We start from the raw sequence: 9,038 nt of genomic DNA, 5'->3' as shown, positions 1-9,038 counted from the left end.
GGAAACTGCAATCACACATGGCCGGAAAGAGATCAGAAAGGAATTAAAAAAAAAAAAAAAAAAAAAGATCTTGGAGAAAGGAAAATGCGAGCCGGGGGAGGAGGGGGGGTGTTTGTGTGGAAAAGATGGGTGAGGGTGACATCTAGAGGAATTCCAGATGGGAATCGCATTTGGGGGTGGGGGTATCCCAGCACAAGGGGCACCCTGGGATGGGACTGCCTGGGTGGAAAACTGTTTTTTGGTTTTTTTTTTGGGAAAAAAAGGGGTTAAAGGAAAGCAGCTGCCGTGAGTTTAGTTCCTGGCTGTCCCGGAGCTGAGCTGGGAATGAAGCTCCAGGAGGGATCGGGATTGGAGTCACTTCTGTCATGAGTTTTGTCCAGCCTCAGCTCGGTGGGAAGGGGGTGGGAAGTGCGGGGTGGGGAAGGAACATATGGAGAGAGGGGGGAAGGCAGCAGGGCACAGGGATTTGGTGTCACAGACCCTGTTTTGTCCCTTTAATGGATTCTGGGTGGGAAAAGACCAGCTGGTGCTCTGGGAATTGTGCAGGGATTTGGGGGAGGCAGAGGGTGAGGGGGACCAGGGGGGCACGCAGGGTGGGCAAGGGGTTATTTCCTGGCTCCATGCTTTGGGAATTTGGAGCAGGAGGGGATTTTGTGATGCTGGGCTCTCCCTGGGGAATATTTGGGATCCTAGTGATGGATGCTACAGGAGATGCTGATCCTGTGATGGACACTCAAGAACTTGGAGCGTGATGGAGGTTCTGAAATCCAGTGATCCATGTCCCAGGCTTATTCCATAGTGTGGGCAGGAGGAAAAGAGGGAATTCTGCCCTTCTGCCTTGCTCAGGTGAGACCCCACCTGCAGAGCTTCCTCCAGCTCCGGGGTCCAAGAGCAGAAGGGTGTGGAACTGCTGGAGCAGATCCAGAGGAGGCCACAGAGATGACCCGAGCGATGGAGCCCCTCTGCTCTGGAGCCAGGCTGGGAGAGCTGAGAATGTCCAGCCTGGAGAAGAAAAGGGTCCAGGGAGACCTTGGAGCCCCTTCCAGTGCCTGAAGGGGCTCCAGGAGAGCTGGAGAGGGACTTGGGACAAGAGGTGGAGTGCCAGGACACAGGGATTGGCTTCCACTGCCAGGATTAGGTTAGGTGGGATATTGAGAAGGAATTATTCCCTTTGAGTGTGATCAGGTGTTGGAATGGAATTCCCAGAGTAGCTGTGGCTGACCCTGGATCTCTGGAAGTGTCCAAGCCAGGTTGGAAGGGGCTTGGACCAACCTGGGATGGTAGAAGGTGTCCCTGCCCGTGGCAAGAGGTTGGAACTGGATGGCCTTCAAAAATCCCTTCCAATCCAAATGGTTTTGTGATTCCGTGACTCCAGTGGGGCTTGATGGCTGTGGAGCAGGTTTGCACCACCTGGAAGTGGCTCAGTGAGGATTGGGATATTTAGGATTTTACCCCCATGCAGAGAGAGTTGCAGAGAGAGAGAGAGATCTCCATCTTTCCACTGGCTGCCTGCAAATCTCCACTTCCCCAAAGAACTTGGGGACATACAGGGTGGAAAGGAGATCGTGAAGGGATTTTATTTTCCTTGCTTTATCCATGAATTAACTTCTGTTTTTCCCCCCCTCCTCTGGAGCAGAATAAGCTTTTGTTCAGGGCAATAAGCTGCAGAGATAGTGGCTGCTTGTGTTTATGTTTTCCATTTCCAGGCACATCCCATTTCAGATCCCCCCTGAACGCCAGGCTGGGAACTGAACATCCCGATCGGAGCGAGCTGCGGTGGATGGAGGATCAGAATAGAAGATTATTTTTCCACATGGGGCTGAGCAGCCGGGGTTTGGCTTCTGATGTCCATCCAAAACATGTGGGTGGGGAAGGAATGCTCTGTTTTCAGTCAGCAATGGAATCACTGGTTTAATTTTAGCCTCTCCAGAGCAAAGCTTGAAGAAAGGAGTTCCCAGAGCAAAGCACCCTACGGAGGCTGGAAGGGGAAGAGGAGCTGGAGTCTCCATGAGGCCTCCAAGAATAGTGGTGTGCCCCCAAACTGGTGCTGCTGAGCACGCAAAATTCATGGTTCTTCTTAAAAACTTGGGTGTGACTCATCTGTGCAGGTCAGGAGAAGCATTGGGGCACCATGGAGCTGTTGGGAAGACAAGGAGAAGCCATGAATGTGCCAAGCTCCATCAAAAGGTGCCCCACCAATACACAGAGAGCTTCAGTGAGTGAAATGTCAGGAAAAATTGGTCCCAGGAGGAACCAAGCAAATCGAATTCCCTCTGTGACTTTTGGATGTGCATCGACCTCTGTTTTGCTGAATGGTGCTGCCCACAGAACTCCAGAGATCCAGCTGAGAGAGGAACCAGGAAATCCCCAGGAAAGGTCTCAAAAATCCCCAGGAAGGTCTCAAAAATTCACCTCCTTCTTCCTGAACATCCTTCCCTCTCATCCAGGGCTTGCAAAGGAGCATCTGATGCCACTTTCCTCTCAGCTTTTCCATCAAAAGCCACGGCTCAGATTGTCAGGAACTTTGCTTCCCCTCTCTTTGGTGCTGTTGTGAAATTTCCTGAAACCAAAAGGATTTGCAAATGTTATTTGACAGCAACACTGGAGCGGCAGGTCCTGCAAGGTGGGCATTTTGCAATGGCAGCTGGTGGTGTAACTGCATTAATTTGGGATAAAACCAGATCCCTGGATGGCCACATGCTCCTGGAAGAGCTCTGCTGGACAATGCTGACCACCCAAACCATATTCCCAATCCAAATATTTACAACTGGCAGTGTATGGATTTTTTTCCCAACCTTTCCAAGCAGGGAAAAGTCCAAGGCCCAAGCATCTGGGGAGAGCAAAGTCCTCTCCCCTTCACAGCTGAAGATGGATCAATAGGGATGTTTTCACACGAACAAATATTTTTTGGGAATTCTGCCATGGTTTCCTGGTGGATTGATTCTATCCCTCGGAATTGGCAAGGGAAAAGCCATATTTCCATTGACAGGATATGGTGGAGTCATATCAGAATCATGGAATGGTTTGGGTTGGAAGGGACCTTCAAATTCATCCAGTTCCACCCCTTGCCATGGGCAGGGACACCTTCCACTACCCCAGGCTGCTGCAACCTGGCCTTGGACACTTCCAGGGATGGGGCAGCCACAGTTTCTCTGGAATTCCATCCCAGCTCCTCACCACCCTCACAGAGAAGAATTCCTTCCCAATATCCCATATATCCCTGCCCTCTGGCAGTGGGAAGCCATTCCCTGTGTCCTGTCCTTCCATCCCTTGTCCCAAGTCCCTCTCCAGCTTTCTTGGAGCCCTTCAGGCACTGGAAGGGGCTCTGAGGTCTCCCTGGATCCTTCCCTTCTCCAGGCTGGACATTCCCATCTCCCTCAGCCTGGTTCCAGAGCAGAGGGGCTCCAGCCCTTGGAGCATCTCCATGGCCTCCTCTGGATCTGCTCCAGCAGCTCCACATCCTTCTGCTGCTGGGGACCCCAGAACTGGATCCTGTGAGTCCCTGTGGTTTCCTTTCCTCACTTAGTAAAGGAAACTTATTTTTGCCATGGGATGTTACAGCCTCCATGATCCCATTCCCACAGAGCAGAGGATTTAGGACATTTTTGGATTAGTTGATTCATAGCTGAGGTTTTTGATCCATGGTTGGTCCTTCTGCCTCCATGGAATTGCCAAATGAGCCATCCTGGATTCAGTGGGTGAACAAAGAGGAGAAAGAAGAGGATTTGCTCTCTGTCCCCACTTGAAATACCTTGGAAAAGAATTCCTGCTGGGAATGACAATGACATGGAAGCACAGAGATCATCCCTCTGGTTTCTCCCTTTCCCAAACACGTGGATTCAGGTCTGCGTGCAGCTCCTGCCCTGGCAGTGCCACTGGAGGCAAGAAACATCCCCCCAAAACCAGACACCACAACAAAAAACCAGCACCCACTCAATAAATGACAGCAGCTTTTCCTTTAGGATCCTGCAGCCATTTCTTCTCCCATTCCTGACATTTTCCTCTCTGTTTTCCATCTAATCCAGGAGACATCTCCTTCCCTTGAGCCCTCCTCTGGAGTCTTGCTGTTATCAGCAAAAAAATGTGAGTCAAGAGTTTGTTTGCCCTTGGGAAGCACTTCTTTTTTTTTCCCCCCTATTGGAGTTAAAATAGGAAAAACATTTTGTAGAAGAAGCAAATTTCTTCAGTGGTAAATAATTGCTGAGCTCCTCTTGGAGCTGGGGCTGTGTCCATGGATTTCTGTAGGAATGGGAGGAAGGGTTTTTAGTAGGGCCTGGAGTGACAGGATGAGGGGTGATGGATTTAAACACAAAGGGGAGAGGTTTAGATTGGAGATAAAGAAGAAATTGTTCACTGTGAGGATGGTGAGAGGCTGGATCAGGCTGCTCAGGGAAATTGTGGATGCCCCATCCCTGGAAATGTTGAGAAGAAGAAAGGGGAGAAGGAGAAGGAGAAGGAGAAGGAGAAAGAGATAAAGAAAATGAGAAGGAAAAGGAGGGTGGGGAGGAAGAGGAGGAGAGAAAGATGGGAAGGAGAAATAAAAACGAGAAGGACAGAAGGAAGAGAAGGAGGAGAAGGAGGAGGAAAAGGAAAAGGAAAAAGAAAAGGAAAAGGAAAAGGAAAAGGAAAAGGAAAAGGAAAAGGAAAAGGAAAAGGAAAAGGAAAAGGAAAAGTCCTGCAGCCATGAGTCCATGCCATGGATGGTGCTGGCACAGCAGGGAATGGGTCACTCACCTCCAGACTCTTCCCAATCCTTCAGGAAAAGGATGCAGGGAACAACCTCTGACCTTGGGACTACAAAGGTTTTAAACCTTCACTCTCTTGATTTTCCACTTCCTCCTGGATTCTCTCCCAATTTTTTACACTTTAATTAAAGCATCTCCCTGAAATCTTGACACAACAATCCCAGAGACTCACAAGTGCTGGAAGACATTCCAGGAAAGCTGTGGCTGCCCCATCCCTGGAATTGTTCCAGACCAGGTTGGACAGGGCTTTGAGCAGCCTGGGATAGTGGAAGATATCTCTGCCCATGGAAAGGGGTGAAATTCCATGACTCTGAAGGTCCCTTCCAATCCAAACCTTCCCAAGATTCCATGATGTCCCACACATGCTGTTCCTGCAAATGGATCCCTGGCAGTTCTGGGTGTTTCAGGATCCGGGGATCCTCTGGCACACTTGTCACTGGATCTGTACTGGGATGATGTTTTAGGACATTGAAAGGATTTATTTTTGGGCTGAAAGAGATAATTTAATTCCCCTTCCCTGTGTTCCCTTCCCTGGGATTTTTACTCACTCAAAACTCTGCAATTACTTTTTTTTTTTCCTCTTTAAAAAAATAAATTAAACTTCCAAAGTGTCATAGAAACTTAGTGCTGTGAATTAAAAGTGCCATGAATTCTTTTTGGATATGCTGCTTGTGACAGGAATGGGCTGGAAAGCCAGGGAAAAAAAAAAGGTTTATTTTAATATTTTAACATCCTCGTCTGTCCTTTGCCCTCTGCACAAATCCCAGGGGAGATTTCTGCCAGCTGCTTGTCCCGAGGCAGGATGCTTTTCTCTATTCCCTGGACAAGATCCAGTTCATGCTTAAAATGCTGCTTCTCCATCTCTGGATACCCCCATCCCAAAGCCCTCCTGATGGAAAACATCCAAGGATGACCCCAAGTGGTCCAAGATCCTCCAAACTTTGCATTTTCTCCTTACAAATTTTGGTGTAAATTGGTGAAACAGCTTTGAGTTTGCCTTTTCCCAAGGTTGGGATTTTGTGGGAGTGGTGGATCCATGGCTTCCCTGGGTTAAAAATGAGCTTTTCCTCCACGTGTGCTGAATTAATTTCAATTCAGAGCAGCTCGTTCCGAGCTCTTTTATGCAAAGCACTCGGCTCCCTGTGCCAGCACAAGGGAGGGAAGGAGCAGCTGGGAGTGGAGGAGGATTTTTTTTGGCACAAGTGCCAATTCCTGTCAGTTTAAAGCCATTATGAAACTCTGGGTGGGATTTGAGATCAATTGAAGCTGATCTGAGGCCGCCCAAAGGGAGGAGATCTGTCATTCCTGCTTGCCTGGCTCCCAGCCTGTTCCCATGTGTGCAAGGCTTGGAAAAAAGAGAGGATTTGGAGTATCTTTTAGTAGTTTTAGGGTCTAGACTCTCCTAACATCTTTGTATTTTGAAGCCTTTTTTCACAAAATAATTTATCTCAACAAGCTGGTTCTTCCCATATTCCACTTTAAAACAGCACAAAACACAAAAATTATTTACTAAATCTCCCTTTCCAAGCAGGGAAATCGTGGGTTCATCCCAGAAATGTGATTTGATCAGAGCTGGGACAGGCAGAACTCCCTGGCTGCATTAGGAAGTGAGATATCCCAAGGGACAGTGTCTGTTTTAAAGGATTTGAGGCTGATAATGGGTTGCTTTTCCAAATGTTCCATCCTGGTGTCATGTTGCTCCAGCTCCTTGGCTCGGCTTTTTGTTCCCTGAATAATTTTAGGCTGGAGTTTTATCTCATTTGCACACTTGAGGCTCTGCTGCTCTTTGTTTATGGGGTTTATTCCCTTGGGGAAGAACGAAATTATTTGGAAAACAAACTCCTTAAGGATTTTCTTCACTTCCACAGCAAATTTGAAGTTTTGAGACTGGTTTGCCTGTGAAGCATTTTATAAATGACAGCCAAAGTGTGGGAAACAGGGAATCACGGGCTGATGGGTGGAATTAACGTTTCTGTGCTGGAGATTTTCCTTTGGATCACCAGGAAAATCTCCCCCTCATGCCTGGCTGTGTGAGGACACTGGTGATGGGAGAGGGGTCAGGGGGTGGGGACAGAGGCAGGGGATGGGGACAGCTGGGAGAGCTGGATAAGGCTGGAAAGAGACAGGGAACAGGAGTCAGGGAATGGGGACAGCCAGGGCTGGGGACAGGGCCTGGGGACAACTGGACCAAATTTAGCTCAAAACAGGAGATCCCAGAATCCTGAAATGGTTTGTGTTGGAAGAAACCTTGAAGATCATCCCATTTCCAATCCCTGCCATTGGCAGGGACACCTTCCACTATCCCAAGTTGCTCCAAGCCCCATCCAACCTGGCCTTGGGCACTTCCAGGGATGGAGCAGCCACAGCTTCTCTGGGAATTCCATTCCAGGACCTCACCACTCTCCCAGAGAATAATTTTTTCCCATATCCCATCTAACCCTGTCTTTTGTCAGTTTGAATCCATTCCCTGTGTCCTGTCCCTCCATCCCTTGTCCCAAGTCCCTCCCCAGCTCTCCCGGAGTCCCTTTAGGCACTGGAAGGAGCTCTGAGCTCTCCCTGGGGCCTTCTCTTCTCCAGGCTGGACATTCCCAGCTCTCCCAGGCTGGCTCCAAGATTTCCAGTTTCCAAATAGATAAATTGCGTTTTACACATTTTGGTAATTGCAGCCTTAGTGAAACCTCAAGAGCCGCAGATGTGGAGAAAGGAGAGAAGAAGAAACTTGCGATAAAATATCACCCAAACCCCAACCTAATGGAACCAAAGGACCAGGGAGAGGTGGAGAAACAACCAAGGCCAGGAGAAGGAAAAACCAGCTCCCTCTTTTCTGTGCAGAACTGTAAATAATTCGAGTATTTTGGCTCCATTTGTGGATCAGGCTCTTGCACCCTGTGTGAAGAACCTTGTTTGGGACAACAGTCATAGGAGAAATGCTGCAGCAATCTGATTGTGAAAAATGCAAATCACTTGTTTTTAAAAATTTAAAAATTTAATAGTAATAAAATGGTTATAAAAGTAGTAGTATAATTAGAGTAATAATAATTTGGACAATTTGGATTAGGACAATAGAAACAAAGAGTTATGGACATCCGGGTACCTTTTTCTGGGCAATATAAGCCCGAGAAAGGACACACGTTAACAGAGGATTAACCCTTAAAAACAATAGCCTGTTGCATATTCATGCATCTCATACATGATGCATAAATTCAATTTAAACAAAAGATTCTGTCTGGTCAGTGTCAGCTTCTTCCTCTTAATCCTAACAGTGTCTTCAGGGATGAGTGAGGCAGGAAGAAGTTCGTTTCTTCTGATAAGGGAGCAATAAGTTCTTTTCTCTGAAAGATTAAATTGTCCTGTGGCTGCTATCTCACTGCGAGTCCTTTCTTTTAAAAGTATCTTACACAGCATAGTTTCTATTTAACACACTGCTTAAGAAAATTAATACAGCATAACTTTCTAACGTAACACATATAATATTCATTTTAATATTTGCGAAAAGCCAATCATAAAATACACATTTTTCACATGATCATTGGAGATGCTGACAACTGGGCCAACCAGGCAGGGATGGGGACAGGAGAAATGGGGACAACTGGACCAGGCTGGGATGGGGACAGGAGATGGCTGGATGAGGTTGTGGAAGGAACAGAGGCTGGGAACAAGGAGAGCCACGGTGGCCCAGGCTGAGGACAGGGGCTGGGGACATCTGGTTCAGACTAAGATAGCGTGAAAAATGCGTGTTTTGTGATTGGCTTTTCGCAAATATTAAAATGAATATTATATGTGTTATGTTAGAAAGTTATGCTGTATTAATTTTTTTAGTAGTGTGTTAAGTATAGTTTTAGGTTATAACATAAGGTTAAAATAGAAACTATGTTATGTAGATACTTTTTTTAAAAGGACTTGCAGCAAGATAGCGGCCACAGGATGCCTAAATCTTTCAGAGAAAGAGAATTTATTGTTCTCTTATCAGAAGAAACAAACTTCTTCCCGCCTCGCTCAGACCTGAGACGCCATTAGGATTAAGAGGAAGAAGTTGACAGTGACCAGACAGAATCCTTTGTTTAAATGGAATTTATGCATCATGTTTGAGGTGTATGAATATGCAACAGGCTATGTTTTTAAGGGTTAATCCTCTGTTAACGTGTGTCCTTTTTCGGGCTTATTTTGCCCAGAAAAAGGTACCCAGACGTCCGTAACTCTTTGTTTCTATTGTATCATAATGCCCTAATCCAAATTGTCCAAATTATTATTACTCTAACTGTAATGCTATTTTAATAACCATTTTATTACTAT

This window comes from Camarhynchus parvulus, chromosome 2 (genome assembly GCF_901933205.1).
Source record: "Camarhynchus parvulus chromosome 2, STF_HiC, whole genome shotgun sequence".
Classification (NCBI taxonomy): domain Eukaryota; kingdom Metazoa; phylum Chordata; class Aves; order Passeriformes; family Thraupidae; genus Camarhynchus; species Camarhynchus parvulus.
The sequence above is the reverse complement of the archived record's forward strand: the minus strand, read 5'-3'. Positions refer to the sequence as shown.